The 17,090-nt window shown below is 47.6% G+C and overlaps 1 protein-coding gene across 10 annotated transcripts in view; it reads right to left on the bottom strand.

Annotated features, from left to right (window-relative positions):
• Positions 1-17,090, bottom strand: part of ASTN2 (astrotactin 2) — a 925,730-nt gene that overhangs the window by 265,458 nt on the left and 643,182 nt on the right. The window contains exon 1 of one of the 10 annotated variants that reach the window (XM_060154515.1): positions 13,923-13,932. The exons of the other annotated variants lie outside the window; for them this stretch is intronic. The gene's annotated coding sequence lies outside the window, so the exon portion shown is untranslated. Of the gene's footprint in view, positions 1-13,922; positions 13,933-17,090 lie in introns of those variants that run through there. 10 annotated transcript variants of the gene reach the window in all.

Raw genomic sequence — 17,090 nt, 5'->3', positions numbered from 1 at the left:
TTTAAAAGGGACGCAGAGTGATATGCCCACAGAAGGGGCAGAAGGGGAGGTAGAAATGGGAGTGGAGATTGGAGTGATGTGGCCTCAAGCCAAGGAATGCCAGCAGCTGGAAGAGACAAGCAACAGATTCCCCCCAAAAGCCTCTAGAAGGAAGACCTCCTAACACTTTGATTTTAACTTCACATGACTCAGTTTGGACTTCTGGCCTCCGGAACAGTGAGGGAATAAATGTACGTTGTTTTAACTACTAAGTACATAATAAAGTTTGTTACAGCAGCCAGATGAAACAAATATGTACACTTTCTCAGATAAATACCATTTTGGGGTTAGTTTGGTATGCAGACTCTCCTTCTCCGTGGCCACCTAGCTCTCAAGCAGGAGTCAGGCAGCCACTTAACCACCATCCTACCCAAATAAGAGCAGCGCGTTCATATAACCACATCTGTAGGAACTCTGAGGGGCAAGGCTTCGCTGTCAGACAGGATGAAATTTGAATCTCCACTCCAAAACATCTTATCTACATGATTTGGGGCATATTACACAACCCATTTAAACTTCAATTTCCTAATCAGTGTATGGGGATCAAATTGAAAGCCTTCCAGGGTTGTTGTGAGGATTTTAAATGATATAGGTAAAATGAAGAACACATTTTCTGGAATAAAGTCGGTTTTTAATATTCTCCATAGGTAATAGTAATAATTGCTATTATTAACTATGCTAGGTTCTGCAGTAATTCTGAGTGTACCTGCTTTCCTTTTCTCAAAGCCAATCAGGGACTTTGTAAACCACGGTGTGGGGGTGTAGCTCTGGCACCAGTTAAATTAATTTGTACCAACGACTTCCTTCTCTCATCCATTAGCATCTCTAACTATCTATGAGATGCTTAGAATAAAAAAAAGCATGGTCATCACTGACCCCAATCCTGCTATCTGACACTCAGGAGAAGTCCTAAGTGGCTTAACTTCAGAGAGGCTAAGCAACTTGGCCAAGGTCACACAGCTAATAAGTGACAACTTTGGGATTTAAGTCCAGGTTTTCAATATGTTGTCCACTATATCACACTGTGTCTCACCTGCTAAGCCTCTCTCTCCAAATTCTACACCCAGAGATAGCGTGCTCCCACCTACAGTGCCTCTTGAACTGGGTCAGGTGTTTCCTGACCATATATAAGGCCAGATTCCCTCCTTCCATCCTGTGGGGACTTCTTTCCCTAGGGCAGCTCCTAGAGAAGAGACAGATGGGAGGACTCCCAGCGGGTGGCAGGAAGCCTTGCACTGGAGGAGGAGGTGACACACCTCATAGTCCTCCCTCCCGCCAGGAAACCGGCAGTCGCGGAGAGCACCTTCCCACTCTGTCAGCAATCCAGACCATATGGTTAATTAGCTGAAATTTGCGACCGCATCTGTGATGCTATTTCTCTTTTTGGCATGTGTGAACTTAATTACTGAAGCCATGGGAGGCTCCTGGCCCACTGGGAGTGCAGTGGGCTTGGGGGCCACAGAGCATGCCCATGGCTCAGGAAGTGGGATGTGTGGGTGACAGAGGGTCTGCGAAATAGAGGATGGAGAGGGCCATCTGAGCAGCTGAGGATGGGGCTTTTATGGTGGTTGTATCGAAACTGGGATACAACATCACAAGGTCCCCATCTGTGTATGCTGGCAAGCCTCCTCAAAAGGAGGCCAACCTTCCTGCATGGTAGAATGTAGGGTTCATCCCCTGGTCACCACTGTCATTCAGTTCTGTCCTTAGTTACTACAGAATATCTGTCTGGCCAGCACATACCACTGTCTCCCTAGAACACAGGACAAGGCGCATGTCATAGAAGGTGTCCAATAAAGAAGGCTGACGGGCCAAATGAACGAACAGATCCTTCTGAGTCTTTGTTTCCTCATCTGTAGAATGGATCATAAAAGCTATATTCTACCAGTTTGTTAGGATTAAATGAATAAAAAAATACATGTAGCACCTATCACGGTCCCTGACATAATGATAGGTGTTCAATAATAAGTTGTTGAATGAATGAATGTATGAATAGCAGAATCACAGAGCCAGTGAATGTCAGTACTGGAAGAAGCCTGAGAAGTCAAAATCAAGTCCAGTCCTCCCACTGTGCCTCAGCTTCCTCATCTGTAAAATGGGGACAAGAAAATCACCTCCCTTATGGGGTTGCTTGAGGATGAAAGAAATAACATACGCAGATCTTTGAGAAGAGTTCCTGGAAGGTAGTAAGCACTCAGTAAATACTGTTGCTGCTGTTGTGAATGATAATGAAAAGTGGAAACTTGCTGTGAGGGAGGGAAAGGGCTCTGCTCAGACAACTGCAGTCTGCGGTATGTCCTGGACCATAACTCAAGGCTCCTCCTCCCAGCCCATACTGCTTCTTCCTGAGCAGCAATGGGCTGATGCCATGCTGAGAGTCCCAGGGCTTGCTCATGGGACAGACGTGTGCCAACTCTCAGGGGTCACTGGTATAATGAGGGAGACAGAGCGTCCCCCCTTTGGGGACCACTCAGGCTAAGAATTAAGACAGAGTCCAGGGATGCTCTGACCTATGTTGGGTCAGAAGAGTCTTGTCCATTGTTGGGTTGGTGTGGGGTGGTGGTAGGGTGTCTCTCCAGGTGGTAGGGTGTCTCTCCAGGACTCCCACACGTGACCCTATAGATCATGCCACTGCCGAGAGGGCGAATAGAAGGTGAAATCTGGCCTTGCTCTGCAAGTCAAGCTCAGTGCAGGGGGTGTCTGCCCAGAGGAGGCTCCCTGTTCTGATTCACACACGGGTGCCCTATTGGCAGCCGTTGGCTTGGCGCTTGCTCTGGGGCCAAAGGACAGCTTGGAGACAGAACCTGAAGCCTCAGAACACAGGCAGACGTTCACAAGGGCAGGCAGACGTTCAGAACACAGGCAGACGTTCACAAGAGCAGGACCTGTGTCTGTCTTAACTCGATCCCTTAACTCGATCCTGTGTCTGTCTCGATCCCTAGTACCTAAGACGGGGCCTGGACTGGTGGACACTCAAGCAATTACGTGTAGAATAAATGAGCCATTGTATTCTTAATACTTATCACAGACCCTGCTGTGGGGTGTGGGCTCAGTGCGTGCTGGATAAACATGTCACTGAAGGAGCAGGAGGGGAAGGATGAAGAGAGAAAAACCATGATTTCCTGGACTTTAAGCCCCATAGAGTAATAGTAGCTAAATTATTGAGTCCTGACTTCATACAGACATAATATTTGCATGATATCCTAAAATCTCAGAACAGCCTAGTGAGGAAGGTACTATGACTGTGTGCGATGTACACACCGGGGCCCTGAGGCTTAATGAGGCTAAGGGATTAGCCTGCGGTCACATGGCTCCTAGGGAGTAACGCTGATGCTGGAACCGGTATTCTGTTGCCTCTAGTGCCCTGTTTAACCACCATGCTCTTGTCCCCTGCGTCGGTGAGTTGGCCTGTGAGATATCAGGAGACCTCCTGTGCCTTCTGAGTCCTCACCCCTTCACTTCATTCAGGCCTCTGCTTTACTGTCACCTCCTCTGAGAAGCCTGCCGGGGCCACCTCATACGAAGGAAGACTTTCCAATTCCTTACCCTGCTTTATTTTCCTCCATATCCCTCACTACCACCAGAAATATATGTTGGCTTTCTCATGGCTGCCTCCTCGGTCCCGTCCCTTCCCAGAAGGGTGAGCTCGATGAGGGCAAGGGCCTTATCTGCCTTGTTAACTGCTATGCTGCTAACATCGAGAATGGTGCCTGACACATAAAGGTGCTTGCCATGGATTTATGAAACGACTGGAGGGATGGCTGGATGACCTTGGGCCCATTATTTAAATGTCTGTTTACCATCTGACATTCTCTTTCAAATCCTCATTCTCTGCCTCTGGCTTCTTCACCTGTCAGACGAGATACAGATACCAGGCCTGACACCTCCCAGAATGTATGAGAAGCTGCATCAGGACAAGTTTGGGAGCTCGCCAAAATAGGCAATATCATCATCATCATCATTATTCTCAAACACCTATGCACGTCCTTGTGTACACAGACCTTTTGCCCCGCCCAACGGTAAAAGTCCAGGTCACTGCCAAAGGCTCCCCACCTTGCCAGGGCTGGGACGCACAGCTCAGCCTCAAAGTCCCAACTTTTGCCATTCCCAGGACAAAGGTCTCCACTAAGACAAGTTGGTGTTAGGTAGACTTAAGACTGTTTTTGAACAGGGAAGCAGGGGGCAGCTTTTTTGGTAGCACTGTTTCATGGCAACATTATTTGGGGGAAGTCATTTTGTCTCAATTACCTCTTAACACAAAACCAAAGTGAGGGTAATACCAGGTCTTAGAGGGTACTTGCTAAGATGGAATAAGCTAATGATTTTGAAAGTACTTTGTGAAGTGTAAAGCTTCACACAGATGTAGGGCCCTAACCTTAAGGGGAAAAGCCGGGCTGGGCAGTTCAGACCTGACTGAGAATTGGGAGCATGGGAGGATCTGGAGCAGGAAAGAGACGCATGAAGACGTGGTCTTTGGGGAGGGAATCTGGTAGTGTGTACACACAGGCTGGGCCTCCAAGGTGCCTTTTTCCCTTCTACGCTGTGCCTGGGGAAGAGCGAGGTAGAAGCTGCAGGGTGAGGAGTCCCCTTTCCAAGCATCAGAAGGCAGTGGGGCTGGCAGGGAACGGGCCTGGGTGACAAGCACCGCTTGTGCCACCCTGATTAGCTGGGAAAATGCAAATCTGCACTTCCTTCCCCGCCGCAGCTAACAAGATAATGAATATTTTCATCAGCTGCAGAGAATACAAACATCTGTAGGAACACCAAACCTACTCTTGGGGGTGGGGGGAGGAGGGGAGGAAACGGAGGTGGGGAGACGCAGCTCCTCAGCAGTTTTAGGGAAGAAGAGATGTGCTGAGATGCTCGAAGGGTGGCGGGGAACTCGGAGCCCTGGCTGGCGCCTCCTGCACATGGCACGGTGGGAAACAGATAACTCTGGACCACAACCTGGCCGCTGCTCATTCAGCGTTGACGTGCAGTCCTGGGTGGACTTTGCTCATAGCCCCACCCTCCCTGACCCATCCGGTGGCAGCCGCATCCGTCCCCCACCCGCCCACTGACCTACTCCACAAACATTTACTACTGGGGGCCAGGAATGAACCTAGGCTCCAGGGACATACACATCCCTTGCCCTTAAGAAGCTCATTCATTTACTTGACTATTAAATGTCTATTCGTGAAGTGCCTACTCTGTGCTGGGCACTCACATTCTAGTCAGAGAGACAGATACGTGAACTGGTACCTAGTGAAGGAGGGCTCTGATAAGAGGTGAGAGCAGCGGACCACCTAACTCTTCTGGAGGAAAGAGGTTCCAGGAAGACTCCTGGAGGAGGTGATAGACCCCTGCTGTAAATCAAGGATGAATTAAAGTATTTCATGCAGAGAAACTGGAAGAGCATTCTAGATAGAGGGAACAGCATATGCAAAGTCAGGGAGGCAAGAGGAACCCCATGGAACTCGGGGAACCACAAGTAGCTCGGTAGAAATGGATGGGACCAGGCAAGGCAAGGGCCAGGAGCAGTGATAGAGGAAGCCTAACAGGTGGGCTTGAACCTGATTATGTGGAGCCTGGTCCACCATGCTAAGGAGGCCAGACTTTCTCCTGGGCACAATGAGGAACTGCTGGCAAGTTCTGAGCAGAGGAGTGGCATGATCATACCTGCATGTTGGAAGACCACTTCGGCTGCAGCAGGGAGACTGGATTCAGAAGGAAGACCGGGGGGTGAGTAAGGGGGCTGATGAGAATTCCAGCTGGAGGCAGCCTGGCTCGTGTGCAGCACTGAGGAGGGCTGTTCTCTCGGGCCTGGCAGAACCCCCCAGATACAGACATGGCTTTGCCATTTAGCAGCCTCTGAGTTTGCAGAGCATGAAGAGCTATTAATAATAGTTTCAGTGAAGAGCAAATGAGATAGTGTGTCACAGTGATCTACAAGGTGTAAGACGCTGTAGAAATATTAGTTATCAGTTATTTACTTACAGCAGTACTATTAGATCTAATCATTACTTCACTCTGCTGTCTTTCTTCCCCATCCCTGATATCCAGAAACACAAAATTAGAGCCTCAAAGGCTCCAGTTTTGACACTTACTGTCTGTGAACTTGGAAAGTTCCCTGAATTTCTGTTCCCTGAATTTCTGTGCTTCCGTTTCTGCATCTCTGAAATGGGCATAACATTCTTCTCTTTGCCTATTTTTCAGGGTTCTTAGGAGGGCTAACCTGGATGGCTGACATGCGAGTGCTTTGCTTTGAAAAACATGAATCTTTAGCACCTTGAACGGGAAGTGGGTGGGTGTGAACTCCAATCCACTGAGCACCTCCACAGGCTTCACATTTCAGTTTAGTGGTTGGCAAACTACTATGGCCAAATCTAGCCCCCTGCCTGTTTTGTTGTGCAAGCCACAAGCTAAGAATTGTTTCTACATTCTTAAATCGCTGGGGGAAAAAAAAATCAAAAAATCATATTTCATGTGACATGTAAAAATTACATGAAATTCAAAACTTAGCGCCTATAAATAAAGTTTTATTGGAATACACCCACAACACACTAAGGGGATGAGTGGGGAGATGGAGTCATTGACACACTGTCTATGGCTGCTTTCCCCCTACAACAGCAGAGCTGGTTATTTGTAACAAAAATCACATGGTTGCCCCCACTATGGAAGGCAGAATGGAAATTCCTAAAAAATTAGGAATAGAACTACCACATGAATCAGCTATCCCACTTCTGGATACTTACCAAAAAAAAAAACCCACTAATTTGAAAAGATATATTTACAATATCCAAGATATAGAAACGACCTAAGTGCCCATCAGTGCATGAATGGATAAAGAAGATGTGGAATATATACCCAATGGAACAGTCCTCAGCCACAAAACAGACGACATCTTGCCATTTATGACAACACAGACTTTGAGGGAATTACGCTAAGTGAAGAGAAAGACAAATACCACATATTTCACACATGTGGAATACAAAAATATCTAATAAACAAAAAACAACAACAAAATAAATGAACAAACCAAACCAAACAAAAACAAACACACAGGGGACTTCCCTGGTGGCACATTGGTTAAGAATCCGCCTGCCAATGCAGGGGACACGGGTTTGAGCCCTGGTCCGGGAAGATCCCACATGCCACGGAGTAACTAAGCCCATGCGCCACAGCTACTGAGCCTGCACTCTAGAGCCCGCGAGCCACAACTACTGAAGCCCGTGCGCCTAGAGCCCGAGCTCTGCAACAAGAGAAGCCACCGCAATGAGAAGCCCGTGCACCACAACAAAGAGTAGCCCCCGCTCACCACAACTAGAGAAAGCCTGAGTGCAGCAACGAAGACCCAACGCAGCCAAAATAAATAAATAAATAAATTAAAAAAAAACAAACACACAGATACAGAGAACAGAGTAGTGGTCCCCAGAGGGGAGGGGTGGGGGGAGGGTAAAATGGGTAAAGAGGATCAACTGTATGGTGACGGATGGAAACTACATTTGGGGTGGTGAGTATGCTGTGGAGTATACAGAAGTAGCAATATAACAGTGTACACATAAAACTTATATAATGTTATAAATCAATGTTAGCTCAATTAAAAAAAATAATCAGGTGGCTGCAAAACTCATTTTCTTTTTTTTTCTTTCTTTCTTTTTTCTTTTTGTTTGTCTGTCTGTTTTGGCTGCACCGAGCAGCTGGTGGGATTTGGGATTTTAGTTCCTCGACCAGGGATTGAACCTAGGCACTCAGCAGTGAGGGCGTGGAGTCCTAACCACTGGACTGCCAGGGAATTCCCCAAACTCATTTTCTATGAAGGACTCAGATATTCACTCTCTGGCCCTTTATAGAAAAATCTGCTGGCCCCCAGGTTAGCTATATTGCCTTATTTAATTACTGCAATCCTATGGGGTAAGGATTTTTTTTTTTCTCTCCATTCACAGATGAGGAAACTGAGGCTCAGGGAGATTGGACCACAGGATGAAAACTGCCTCAATTCCGTGACTACTTTATTTCAAAGCTGAATCTCTTCTTACCTCATCCTGATTCTCCCCGATGGAGCTAATTTCCTCCTTCTCTGGAGGCACGCCCACTGCTCACAGGTCCAGCGGCTGGTTTCTTCACCAGACTACAAACGAAGTGAGGGTGAAGGCTGAGGACGCTGTGTTCCTCACTCTCTGCAACGCCTATCATGGTGCCTGGCCCACAGTCGGTGCCTGATAAATAAGAGCTGCCACTTCGGACACCTGGCTGAGGTAGCCATTCCGCTCTATCACACCGCCGCTCCGGCACGCACACCCAGCATTCGGTCCCCAGCCGCAAATTGATAAGGTAGATTCCTTTTCTCCCTTGCCTTTTTGAAAATGAGTATAAATCTGCCCCCGAGTGCAGCGATTTCGAGATGTCCGCGTATGCTCTGTTCACCGTCTCTTGACAGAAGCCCAGCAGTCAGTGTCTGCAATGCTGTGTTGCACGCAGCTTCCGTGATCCACGCCAACCTGTCTCTTCCTGCAGCTGCACGGTGGCTGGGAGCCCCTGAAAGCCACCTTCAAAGACCCGGAACTTCAACTTCTCCAGGCAACCCTCATCACTCCGACTAAAAACGGGCAAGAAAATCCCCACCGAGGGTGCAACGCTGAGAAGAAACACCGTCTGTGTTTGTTTGGGGTTGTGGAGTCAGGCAGGTGGCCCTGAATTCTTATCTCATCCGCACTCTAGCAGTGAGTTGCTGTATGGCTGGCCCAGGGCAAGAGGCTTCACCTGCTGAGTTTCGGTTTCCTTACAGGTAAAGTGGGGTTGCTAAAACCCAGCTGTCAGGGTACAGAGAGGACTGGACAGGATATGATAGACGAGAAAGCGCCTTGCAGTGTTAGGCTCACTGTAGATTCTCAGTAAGTGCTACTATAGTTCCCTTGCTGCAACATGCAAAGCACTGTGCAAGGCCCTTGGGAGTGGGGTGATGGGGGGAAACAACCAGATAACTAAGCAGCGGGGAAGGCAAGAGGGCTGCAGAGGGAGCCCGGAAGGAGGGAAATGCGAATATAACTTTTACTAACGACGCTTGGGGCGGAATAGAGTGCTGGGCACACCCCTTAGAGGACCTTTTAATCCTTCCAGCCTTTCCATTATATAAGGGGGGGTCTCTATACATGGATAAGAACGCTGATCAGAGAAATTACATGGCTGTCTAAGGTCATACAGTTAGCGTGGCAGGCACTGTGGTGCTCCACTCAGGTCCCCCTTCACTGTCGTCCCAGATGCTAGAACCAGATGCTAGGTGTGCTGTCAGCATGCAGCCCTTTTAGGGACTGCTTTGGCCACAGAGAGTCACCTTGCCTAAGACCCTGCCCCTACCTGGGTACCCTGCACCCATGACTGCTCATTGCAAGCGTATAAAGGAGTAGACATCCGGGCCCAACTCAGGCCAAGCTGAAGGGCCAGTTCAGCCCAGAGCTCCCCATGGGGGTCGCTGAGGCTGTGGTTGAACCTGCAGTGCACTGTGACTTCTTCTGGGTCCCGCTCCACACCTACTAATCCCAAAGCCACTCCCTAATCCACATGCTGCTTACTGAACTTGGATTCTGCATCCTTAGCAAACCCAACTTGCAAGGATAGCTAGTGAGTGATGCAGGTAACATCTGAACCACTTCTATTCAGTCCTCAACTGGAACATCTTTTGGTGGACGACTTCAAGATGAAAGTCATTCATTCATTCATTTCAACTCTTCACTGAATCTTCCGAGAACTGTCATCCCCTCCTTCATCCCTGCCTTCACGAACTCGGAGTACAACAAACTTACATTTACTGTTTCTGATATCACTCTCTCTCCACCTTTATGTGAGTTCCGGCATCTGAGCATTTTAACTGCCCCCTGTTATTTTAATTGGAAGCTGAGGGCAGGGTCAATTTTTAAATATAATAATGGTCTAATGCAGGCATCTATCGGATCCTCAGTTCTTCTGAAAGACCCCTCTGTGCCTCGGCATCTGCGTGTGTCTGCACACTGAGCTCCGGCTTTGTCTGCCTTTTCCCTTCACAGTTCTGTCCGGATCCTCTTCATCTTTGAGAGACGCTGCGTGAAATGCAGATGCCTCTACAGTACGCTTGCTCATGACAAACGTGAGGACCAAGACAGCATGGGGTTGAATTAGGGTAATTCAGCCCAAGAGGGTTCCTTTTGAGTGGAGGCCAAGTTCTACCTGAGAGCACCGTCGCGTGCGGCAGAGTAGCCTAATGAAGCTTTCCTTGCAGAGAAAGCCCTGTTCCGCTTTCCCTGCATTAGTCTTGCAGGCACCGTGCAGTGGAAACCGGAGTCCTGGACCAGCCAAGCCCTGAGGCAGTCCAAATCTTCCTCCCCACAACAGTGGAGTTAAATCAGGACCAGCTGCCTTCCCTCTGGCTAAGACACTACATCTGGGACTTCAAATGTAAACTTGCTCAACCTTTCTTGAGGCTACGTGGCATCAGGAATCAACAGTTCAATGTGCATGCTTCTTGCCCAAGAGGTTTTGCTTCCTGGATTCATCCTAAGAGTGCACAGCTGTATTTACAAAGATGCTTATCACAACACAGCTTATGATAGTGAAAGGCCGGCAAATATCTAAATGTCTATCAATAGGGGACTGATTCAATGAATTATAAGTCTGGGTAATGGAATAGGTGCAGGCATTAAAAAACGTAGAGCTGATCTTTATAAATTAGAGAAAGATCTTTAGGGGATATTTTTAAGTGAAAAAAAATGATGAGCATATACCGTGCCACTCTAGTTATATACGTTTTTCTATATATAAAACGTGACTCTAAGCACAGGAGGACATTTGACAGGAGGTTCACAAATGTGAAGGTGGTCACATGCAGATAAGACTCCAGGGGATTTTTAACTTCTTTTTTTTCTACAAATATTGCTTGGATTTTCTACAGAAATATATATTAACTTTATGGTGGTGGAGAATAAAGGCTGTGGCCTTGGACAAATAATTTTCCCTTTCCATCTTTAGTGAAAAGAAGACTAATATTACCTACTAATAAGGCTACTAAGTATTCAATTAAAACTTACCTAAGTCACTTAAAACAGAGCCTAAGACAAGCCTCAAATGATCACTGGTAATAGTTAAAGAAGCAGGGATTGGGCAGACATCATGGACAAATGGCCTAGACCTGTGACCAGGAGATGTGTTGACATCTGGGCCAAACGCCATCCCTCCTATACCCACCGGTGCACACTCATATACCGACACAAATATACACACTCACATACACGTAAACACACACACACCAGCACACATTCTCACATACACACATACACATAATTACACACAAACACACATATTCACACTCACATACCCATAAACACACACAACAAACACATTCAAACAAACACACATTCACACTCACATACACATACATACACACACGAGCACACATTCACATACACTTAGGCACACGCAGACATAAACAAATACTTAGGCACATACACGTATACTTAGGGCATCTGGAGACATACATATACATATAAACACAAGCAAACACACTCACACACACATCTATATTCAAGCACACCCACAGTGGCACGCATGGCGAGGGCTGGGAGAGGACCAAGCCTGCAGAACTAACCACTGATCGGCTGCCTGCCGCCCCCGACAGCCCGCCTCCGGCTGTGTCACGTCGCCGCTGCCTGCTTCTGCGCCAGCTCCTAGAGCTCGGTTCCCTGCGAACAGCGGGCAGGGTGGCTGGGGGGAGGGGAGGGTGATTGCTGCAGTTAATTAAGCATGATGCCCGAGACAAGCTTGGAGGATGCCCTGTAAGAGACATCCTGCTGAACTCGGAATCCCTGTTCTCTAGGCTAACGCAGGCCTGACAAAACATTTCAAAGCGAAAGAGAGCAGTAGAACGAAGGAGCTGACAGCTCTTAATAGCACAGTAACAAGGAGACACTAATAACCAGCGTGTCTGTGGGCTGAGCAGCTCCAGAGACAGACACTACGAGGCTTCTTCAAAGGCACGTTGGCAATGCCTGGGCCTTTCTTCTGGTGTCTTCTGTCTTCCATGCATCACAGTAGAGGGACACACTCCTGGTGAACTGTGCTCAGAGCCCGCTCTGCGAGCAGGGGTCCCTGCAGCCAGCACTGTCGGATCTGACCTCGAGAGCCTCCCTGGGGTTAACGCTGTGGGGACCACAGGGTGACGGAGTCATGCGGCAAGTATCTCAGGAAGGAAGGAAAGGAGGGCAGGAGGAGAGCGGAAGTAAGAAGGAGGGAGGGAGGGAGGGAGGGAAGAAAATCCCCCAGTTCCTGATTGCAGGTCTATAGGAAAAGAGAGCTCATTACTTCCATTAACAACCTGTGTAAATGCTGATGGTTTTAATTCTCTTTTCAAGACAAAAGTTACTAAAGACCTACGTTGGGTCAGACCTCGTGTATTGAAGATGAAAACAAAACAAAGCAGAAAAACAATGACCCTGTCTTCAAGCATGTAGTAGTCTAGTAGGGGAGTCATACAGATAAAAAAAAGATAATGATAATATATTGTAAGCTCCCCAAATCCAGTGTTTCGTCTCCTCTTTCTGCCAAAAGTCCTCCTTATAAAGGAGTTATCACACTGATTCTGATTTCTCAGCTCTCATCCTCACTCAGCCCATTCCAATAAGCCTTTGGTCACATGCATTCCACATACCTCAACCTTACCATGGCTACCGATGGCCTTCAATTTGACAAGCCCACTGCTCTCCACCTTCATCGAGGGGACCTCAGAGCAGCAGATGACACGGATGACCAAACTCTCTTCATGAAGCATGTTCTGAGGACCCCATGACCTCCTCCCTCTGGTGTTTCCCCCTCCTGCCTCCCCAGCCACTTCTTCTCTGTCACCTTGGGTGGCCCCTTCTCTTGTCCCCATCCCTAACCTGTTCTGGCTCTTTTCACTATCTGTAGTCTCTCCAGGAAATCTTATCTCAAAGGACTTTTAAAAAATAATTATCTCCATGCTGGTGACTACCAATGGGTTAGTTCAGAACTCAACTCAGAGGTGTGTTTGCTCGTCAAGTAGTTATATCCTTGGGAGGTTGGATATACCTGACTTTAGCTGAAGATAGGCCCAACTGGCGCGCAGGCTTGGAAGAGAGCATACACGGAGCATGTGTAGGGAGAGAAGATAAAAGTACTGAGGATCAAGCCAGAAAGGCTGGGAAGTGTCTACGGAGGCGAGAAGGAAACCAGGGGTGTGCAGCACACAGAAACCAGGGAAGAAGTTTTCAAGAGACAGTGAACACTGGGGTCAAATCAAGAGCAGAGCTGGTGTGAGGGAAAAAGTGAGAGGTGTATTAGACGGGCCCATGAGCAGGTGTCCCGGTGGCCTTGGGGGATGCAGTCTCTGTGGATGACAGGAGCAGACGCCTATGTGGTAGGTGGGGAGGCAAGTGGGAAGTGAGAGAGTACAGACCATTTGCATAGACTTCTCTTTCTAGAAGGCTGGCTGTGAATGGAAGCCATACGGTGGTAGCTGACGGCAACTCAAAGTGTGGGGAGCGGATGAGAGGGGAGAAATGAACACATTTATGGGCTGAGGGGAAAGGATCAGGGGAGAGGGAGACATTTAAGGAAGAAAGAGGGTGGTTACTGATGATATATTTTTTAAAAGGTTGGAGGGGACGAGATAAGTATTAGTTAGGAGAAGAAACACTTCTCCTAAGACAGGAGTGGGTGTGTATGAGGGTACGTGTGGAGGAGGTTTGGTTATGTCCTTTCTTGCCTGATGGTCTCATATTTTTTTTCTTTAAAACAACAGGAGAGTGAAGAAGGCTGAGGCTGTGTTAGAGGCTTAAACAAGGGCTCTGAAGGTTTAAAAAAAAAGCCACTGCAGGGATGGAGAGAAGGGAAGAGAACAGTCTACTAGAGCTGAGGACCCAGCTGATACTGGAGACCATGGATGGGTATTGGTGCCAATCTGCATTTTGGTGTGAATGATGCAAACTACCTGTGGCTAAATCAACTATACTCCAATAAAAAATAAAAAAATAAAAAACAAACTACATGTGGCTGTCCCCAAGTTGGAAGGAAGATAAGTGATGGGGTTGATTCAGGGCTGGGGAATCTATGCAAGACTAGTCCTTCCTTCACTTACTTCTTCCGCAGGACAACAATGACAGCAACAGCAGTTACCACTTTGTTGAGTGTTGGTCAGTTGCCAGGTGGCTTACATACAGTATCTCTAATTCTCAGGATAGTACTGTAAAACCATTATGCGTTCTCCCCTTTTGCCCTGAGGAACTCAGTTCCCAGAGAAGTGATGTAATTTTCTTAAGGTTTTACAAGCCTGTCTGGCTGCAAAGCCCAGGCTCTCTCCCTTACTCCATAGCTTGTCGTAATCTTTGAGATGTGACTGTAGTTCCCATTTCCACCCACCCCCCACCCTGAGTGTTTGCTTCTCTAGAATAAACAACTCCAGGCTTTGAACACTTCCTTATGGGACCTCATTTCCATTCCCCTCACTCTCCCATCGGCCCCTTCCAGTTTGTTAGTTTCCTGTTTCCAAACACGTGTGTTCCTGCATGCACTTTTTTCCAGGCGGTAATGAGTTCCCTATGGGAAAGCCAAGACTCCTCAGTAAAAAAGGTCTTGAGAAGGACTCTCTGGAAGGTTTTCCCCAAGGACACATTCACAGGCTTCTATCTAGTTTTCTCCCTAAGCAAATTTGCCAACTAGGAGGTCCTTCAAAGAGCCATGGATATAGAGCCCAGCATTCCATGACCTTTATCACCTCTCCACCTCTCTCTCCAAAGACTGACCCGCACGCTCCACAGAGATCAAACCATTTGGAGTCTTACGTGCTTTCTTTTCAAGTTTTGTGCTTCTTTACTTGCTGATCTCTCTGCCTGAAATATCCTTTCCTCTGTCCTTTCCTAACCACCACTCACTCTTCAAGATTCATCTCGGGCATCGCCTTTTAGAAACCTTCCCGGGTGGCCTGGCTATATCAGGTGCCCCCTGACTTTCACGCTTCTTCTCTCATAACACAGAACAAGCAGAGGACGATGATGAAACAAGTGGGGGAGGGGCTTATTAGACTAGACAAGAGTTGGTTCAAGGCACTTACTACTTGTGTCACTTAACCTCTCAGTGTCTCCATTTCCTCAGCTGTAGGATGAGGACAGTGTACACCAACCTCATAGCGTTACTGTAAAGAAGAAATAAACCAATCCCCTTAAAATAAACGAATCCCCACTTGACTTAGTAACAGTTGTCAAACATACCGTATTTAGTTTATGCTTATATCTACCCCCACCAGCCTATGAGTACCAAGAAGGCAGGAAGAGCATCTAATTCATGTTTCCATCTCTAGCACCTCATTCAGAGTTGAGCACACAGTAGGGGCTCATGAACAAATGAATGGATGGATCTAAGTCACCTCTGTATACTGTCCTTGTAATCACATTATCTGAAATGACCTACTTCATTTCCATATGTTTTCAGAGAAGTTGAGGGATAAGATATATGTTCTTCATCTGCAGGGCAGGAGGCCTCCCCAAGAACTGGCTGGATGCTGGCGGGAATTGTGCATTGAGTGCCAAGCTCTGTCCAGGACCACAGATAGTGGTGGTGGCCATACCCAAAGGGAATACAGTCACGTCCATCTAGAAGTGGCAAAGTCCAGAGGCCAGGCAGTCAAGCATGTAAGCAGACAAGAGAAGATCCAAGTCCCATGGAGCAGTGGGGGCTCAGCCTCAGGGTGAACTTTCCACTAGTTCTCATACACACAACCTTCCTCGTTGTTTATGGCTGACAGTCAATCCGAGAGCTCCATCCAGGTCCATTCTGATTGTTTGCTATCCATGCCATTACATTTTCAAAATATATTAGCTATTACCCTTTCTCTGAAACATAGGGATCCTAGGTTCCCAGCAGGACTGAGGTAAGTGATGAAGAACCTCAATTAGAGGTTTGCAGATCCAAAGGCTAGATTTTAGGTGGCCGCAAGCTAAGAGCAGAGGAGCAGAGTTCAGGCCAGGCAAAGCCAGCCATTGGGTTGAGTCAATGAATTAGCAATCTGAGCCCTGCTCCGTAAGCTCCCCCTGAGAAGACTCTACCAGCCAGCAGTTCACTATGGGTTAAAATGATCAGCCCTATTCCCAGGACTGCCTTCCCCTCAACCATTATCCCTCCAGCTCTTTTCTTCCCACAGCAGAGCCACCTGACTCCAGCCAGCAGCCTCGTCTTGGCTGCAGTCACCAGGACCTGATTCCAGTCAAAGGCAATTTACGAACCTGCAGGTCAGAGCTCAGGAGGCTTAACTTCACATTAGCACGTGCTACTCATGTCTGTTACGCATGCACCCAGTGGTAGAGTCATTATTTCTTTACAGATGTGCTTCCTGCTAGCCTGAGGCTTGCCTAGAAGCAGTGCATCGTTTTAAAAAGGGGGTGGGAGAAATAAAGAAAGGAATGGAAGGGGGAGAATTAGACTGGCTTCTGGTTTTACTCTCATTTCAGGAAACAGTTTTGGACATGAAGCCTCCATCTCATATCTGTCTGGATAGCCTGCCCAGCAAGCCATGTTCTTCTGATGCTTGATGCTTTCCCTCTAGGAACTAAACCTCTATTTCTAAAATGTTATTCTTCGGAACATACCTAGTTCCCATTGCAAAGTTCTGGGCCCCAACTCTGAGCCACCATCTACTTGCACTGTCCACAGGGGCCTGTACTGAACTTTACAACCTGCTACAGTAAAGTATTTTCCTTTCCGGGAGTCTTCTGCCAACGCTTTGCCCCAGAGGTCTGTGGATTTGAAGGAGGAAATGCTGTACCCTAATGGGGATGTCATGAGGGAGAACAGGGGTCACAGCGAAGATCGCTAATGACAGGAAAGGTAGGTGGGACCATGTCTTCTTCATAAGAGAGCACTTGACCCAAGGGCAGGCCTCGAAGTAGAGGAATAAAACAGAATTCAGAATTCAGGTGGGGAAGAGGAGAGAAAAAGACATGGCCTGAGCGCATACCACACACCGTGAACTGTGAAATTATGTATATGATGTCACTTACGGTCCCCATCACCCCTTGCAGTAGAAGCCACTGCCT

This window comes from Lagenorhynchus albirostris, chromosome 7, assembly GCF_949774975.1.
Source record: "Lagenorhynchus albirostris chromosome 7, mLagAlb1.1, whole genome shotgun sequence".
NCBI lineage: Eukaryota > Metazoa > Chordata > Mammalia > Artiodactyla > Delphinidae > Lagenorhynchus > Lagenorhynchus albirostris.
This window is presented reverse-complemented; position numbering and strand designations above follow the sequence as displayed.